Raw genomic sequence first — 5848 nt, forward strand, 5'->3', positions numbered from 1 at the left:
AGAATAAGTGCTCTATCCCCAGTAAATAATAAAATACCATTGCAAGTTGCTGCTCAGTTTTTGGATCTGGGTTCGTCGGGTTCTTGGTGAAACTACAAGTCCTATATATCCCCACAACCAGGAAGGTCTAACTGATGTAACGGTATATTGCTTTCCAAGAGCTGTCAAAATTACAAGAAGTTATAGGTGAAAACGTTGAGACAAAAGGCTGTTTTTTTCAACAAATTTTCATTTATTCCAATATTTAACTGTTAGTTTCTATAAAGAAACCTTCATGGATTTAGACAAATGACCCCTTTCTGAATTCAGAATGTTGTCTACTTTTCGAAAATGTATAGCTTACCAGGATCCATTATTGCTTTCAAACTCATTTCTACCATTAACTGGAAGGAGGTTGAAAGCTCTAAAAATAGCAAAAATAGGCTATGTCCCAGAAAAATGCCAAAACTGTGTGAAACATTTTGGTTCTCTGACAAAAGACTGTAATTCCCTAAAAGCTGAGACAATGGAGATTTCAGCCCCACAAACCCTTTTTTGATAACATTTGCAGGGAAAAACCCAGAGGCTTTCATTTGCAGCCCATTTTTCGCATTTTTCTGAAAAAAAACTAAAATGTCACTGTATTTTGGTTAATTTCTGGGACCCCTCCAAGGGAATCCACAAACCCTGGGCACCTTTAGAATCCACATGATGTTGGAAGAAAAGGACGCAAATTTGGCGTGGATACCATAAGTGGTCAAAAAGTTACAGGGGCCTAAGCACGCACTACCCCAAATCGCAAAAAAAAGACTTAGCACAGGAGGGGAAAAGGCCTATCAGCAAAGGGGTTTAAAATGTACTCAAAAGTCAAGAGGAGGTGATAAATTAACTGTTTGTTATCAACCTATCGGGTTAGGTACTTACACATAATGAGATCTAATTTTGGAAATAGACCTTTCATTCAGCCATCATTCAGCCAAAATAATCATATGCTGAATGTTAAGCATAGTTTAACAAAATGTTCATTCAAATTCTGTTTGCAGAAATATTATTTCCTCCTTGACACATATTTCTCGTCATAGACATGACAGTATAAGGGCTAGTCCTCACCAGCACGGCAGGGAGATTTGTCCAGCTAATCCATATAGAATTCCTACCTGTAAAAATAAAGACATTGGCCCTTCTTCTGTGTTTACCCTGGTTATCCCCCTTTACACCCATTAATACCTTTAACCCCTTCGCTGCAGGGCTAATTCCCCCGCGGCGCTGGGGGGAGGGGGAGGGCGCAGCACCACCGTGCTTGTGATGAGCTGAGCTTGTCACGCTGCAAGGTGGCGCTGTGCTCATGACGAGCTGAGCTCGTCATGACCACGCCTGTTTGCGTGGAACGCTCAGCACAGCAGGGGTATTATCCCCGCGTGTGAGCACTGCGCGGGTCACGACGAGCTCAGCTCATCATGAGCACAGCGCAACCGTGCCTCATGACGAGCTGAGCTCGTTATGAGCAAGGGAAGGGTTAACACTATTGGAGTGCCCTGTTTTGGTGTTGCTTAAGACGGCCGTGCATGCGCTGTTGCTTGAGAGAGAAATACTATAAAAGGCTTGAGGACCGCAAGTTGCTTACCATTAGCTGGCTTCATTGTCACCCCTATTTGATGCCTCCAAATTGGCCAGCGCATGCTGGCTTTAATTCCTCTTCTTTGCGTGGACCATGAACCAAGTACTGGTTGCTTCATCTTGATACATTTCCTCCTGCTGCTCGCATTGTGATTGAGGTACTGTCTGTATTTCTTCTTCCCCTGTTGTCCTGGTCTGTGTTTCCTCTTCCCTGTCCATCCCCCCTTGTCCGTGCTTCTCCCCATCCTGACTTGTTCATGTTGCTTCTTTTGCAGATTAAAGCCTCCCATCCCCCCAATGTACATATGTGTTGGGCCTGCTTTGCTAAGTTAGCATGTATTTGCATTTTATTGTGCCCCTGCATGGGGAATCCATGCTTGTCTTTGTTGGCGTTGCTTCTTTCCATTCCACTTCCCCTTGGCCGTTTGGTTTCTTCCCCTCCCTGCGTCCCTTGGCTGTTTTGTTTCTTCCCTTCACACCCTTCCATGGCCATTTGTTTCTTCCCCTCCCACCCTCCAATGGCCGTTTTGTTTCTTCCCCTCCCACCCTTCTTGGCCATATTGTTTCTTATTGGCCATTTTGTTTCTTCCTCCCACCCTCCCTTAGCTGTTTTGTTTCTTTCCCTCACTTCCTCCCTTGGCCGTTTTGTTTCTTCCCCTGCCTTGGCGGTTTTGTTTTGTCACCTCCCACCCTTCCTTATCCGTTTTGTTTCTTCCCCTCCTATCCTTCCTTGGCTATATTGTTTCTTTCCCTCCCTTGGCCTTTTTGTTTCTTTTCCTCACACTCCCCTTGGACGTTTTTCTTCCCCTCACACCCTCCCTTGGCCGTTTTGTTTCTTCGCCTTCATTGGCAGTTTTGTTTCTTCCCCTTCAAACCACCCCCTTTGACTGTGTTGTTTCTTCCCATCCCACCCTTCCCCTCATCTGTGTTGCTTCTTCTCATCCCTTGTTGCTTTCCCCCTCCCACCCTTGTCCGTGTCGCTTTTCCACCCTCCCACCCTCCCTTGTCCATGTTGCTCCCACACATACACGATAAGACAAAATTGCGATGATGTGGCCAGCTCTGAACGCATCACAGTGCTTTTTCTTTTTTTTTTTACCGCCCCATTGTCTATTCCCTACTACCCTCCCTCCCTTCTGTGTTGCCCACCCACTAAAAGAAAAAAGAAGGTATATAATGCTGGCTGCGTCATAGCACTTTTTTTCCTGACTTTTTTCTTTTCTTGTTTCTTGTCCCAGCCAAGCTAATACAACTGAGATTGCCCCAATATCCCACATTAAGGGGCATATTACCAACAAATAGCGATATTAATTGCTAAGTAGGCTTAGCGGCAATTTTTTTATCGCCGCGCATCACCGGATTTTATCGCTGAGATAACGTGCTATTAGCAACGTTTATCTCAAAAGTGATAACATTCCCGGTGATAGCGGCAAAATACGTGAATATCGCTGAGAATACAGCGATATTTACGCATTATCGCTAACAGGGTCTTAGCCATTATATCCACCTCCCATTGGATATAATGGCTAAGAACTGGTCTGAGCAGGCGTTAGTTTTTGGAGATATTCGCGCTAAGTGTGAATATTTCCATCGCTACGCCTGCGTTGGTAATAGGCGATAGCGATGTTAGCGACTGCATTCAGTCGCTAACAGGTTGGGTACGCCCACTTTGCATGTCATTAGCGATAAATATCGCTGACATGCAATGCGGGCCCCAAACCGCTCGCTATCGCCTACAAGCTGTCGCTAACTGCTGTTAGCGACAGCTTGCTAATAGGACGATAGAATTATTGGAGCTTAGCGGCCGAAAACGGCCACTAAAGCGGCAATAATTCCCGATTCGCCCCCCTTGATAATATGCCCCCTAAGTCTTCTAGCATGGGGCACGGGTGCTGTAGTTGAGTTGGGGATGGGTCGAGATTAGGAAGCCTTACCTGTGTCAATGCTTTCATCAGATGGGCGCTGCTAATGTTGAAACATCTTGATTTGCTCCTTAGACCATCTCGAGGCTGCCTCCCAAATCTAGACTACGCTACTGTTTGTCATGTTCCAGTGGGAGGGGTGGAATAACTGGGAGTGAATTATATGCGTCTACTTATCTACTTAATGATCACTGGAAGTTATCTCATCAGGGTCAAATTGGCTCTGCTGATCATGTTGGGTTATCAACTTGGATTTATTTATTTATAAAGTTTTATATAGCGCAAACTAGACCTGTGAGGGTACAAGAGCGCTTTACAAGGGGGGAGCGCAGTGGAGAGGACACATTGGTGAAAGACAGTAATAAAGTGCATTTAAGAACATAAGATATAAACTTAGAAGAATATCAAATCTGGAGCACTAACTCTTTCAGCAACCAGACGGGGGGGGGGGGAGGGGGGGACGTGAACAGCAAAAAGAGTTCAACAAGTCAGTTCAGTCAAAAGCTCATGTGGAGATGGCTTTTAATCGAACCAGTTAGACATTAGGAATGATTTCACTTCTGATTTGAAGGAGGCGGAAGAGTGAATCAGACGGATTTCCTTCGGCCAGAAACTGTGCTACTTTTGGTCCCTGCTAAACTAGAATAAGATCCCAACAAGAGCTTGCTTATGATCTTCTCATCATTGAGGCTCTGTTTTCTATGGGCCTGGGGAAGGGGGTCCGTTCTGTGGGTTAATTAGCCACCCTCCAGGTTCATCTGGCAGCCCTTCTAAAGGTGGACTTTGTTTAATTAGAGGCATCTGAGGGCCCAGGGATTTGTAGGTCACTGCAGCAGTGGTACCATGAGCCTGTTAAGCCTCACACTGCTGGCGAGACATTTGTTGGCCTGTTGGGAGTCCTTCAAGCAATGATATGAGGCACTGAATTCAGTCTCTTTAATTGGTTTCTGGCTGGGGTCGATGGTAGGAGTCCAGTCTTTTGACAGAGATATTACTGGCCCCTCTGCTATCTCTGGTGGTTACCACAGATGCCAGTACAGTGAAGCGGTGGAGCTACACAGGGAACTAAGATTATTCTGGTGAATTGGTCCTTTAGTAAAGTTGCTAACTCAACCAACTGGTAGGGACTGTGCACTGTATTCTTGACCTTGTATGTGATTTTGGTTCATACAAAGAAACAGGTAAGATCTACATCAACAAGCTGGGGGGTGAGGTCTTTGGGTCTAGTGGAGGTGGCTCATTCTCTTGACAGCATGGGTGGAGTGGAGGCCAACCTCGTTTTTCTAACTAACTTACTCCGCTGGATCTGACGATGTTCTGGTGATCAGTGGAGAAGGGTGTTCTCCCTCAAGTTCATTTCACTGCAAGATCTTTCATGTTCTGGAGTCCTGGCTGGGACCTGTTTGTAATTAACCACTTCGACGCTAATCACAAAGCCAGCTCGTCATGGGCGTTACCTGCGCTGCGCTCATGACGAGCTGGCTTTGTCATAAACAGGCCAATTTTTATTTATCAGCGCACAGCGGGAAAACGCGGTAGCGCTCATTAGGTTAAGGAATATACCCTGCTCCTGAAGTCTGTGTCCAGGGGCGTGGGTAGTGACCACTCGGATGTTTTGGTGGCAGGCAGGTATGTGTATGCGCTCCTTCACATTCCACTTTTTCCAGTGGTGCTCAAATATATTCTAAAGATGATGATTTGGGTCCAGTTGATAGTTCCTTTAGGGCCTCATCAGGCTTGCTTTCCTCTTGTACAAGTTGCCCTGAGAGGATCCCAGGTTTTCTACATTTCTTCCTTTGGCGGGAAATGCCTTAGTCTGCATGTCTTTGCTTCCGACAGGCAGACTTGAGGTTTAGTGGTTAGCCTTTTGGCACTTGGGTTGTTCTAAAGGGGTGCATTATTTTTTTGCATCAAGCCGAGTTGTAGGCCATCCACACAGGGTTCCTATGCTGACATTGGTTGTGTTTTCAGGGGGTCTTAAGCAGTCACCAGTTATCCTTATTAGATTTCTCCCTGTGGTATAATGGTTACCCACCTCACACTCCTCTCCCAGTACCTCAGTATGCTTGAGTTGCACATCTGCTTTTGGTGTATCCTCTTTCAGCTTCCATACTTCTGATACAATCCATACAACAAAAGACAGGAGTTTAGGTTATAAAAACTAGGCCGAAATGGCAGACAACCAAAAAAATAAAAAAAATAGGCGCCCTGCATCAGGAACTGGTGTTTGAGAGGACGACATGCAGGCGAGGCCCACCTATGTAATCGACTTTCATTCATGGGCTTTTCCAAGCCTTCTCACAAGTTTCCTGTACCCTCCCACCAGTGCC

Source organism: Lissotriton helveticus, chromosome 2_1 (genome assembly GCF_964261635.1).
Source record: "Lissotriton helveticus chromosome 2_1, aLisHel1.1, whole genome shotgun sequence".
NCBI lineage: Eukaryota > Metazoa > Chordata > Amphibia > Caudata > Salamandridae > Lissotriton > Lissotriton helveticus.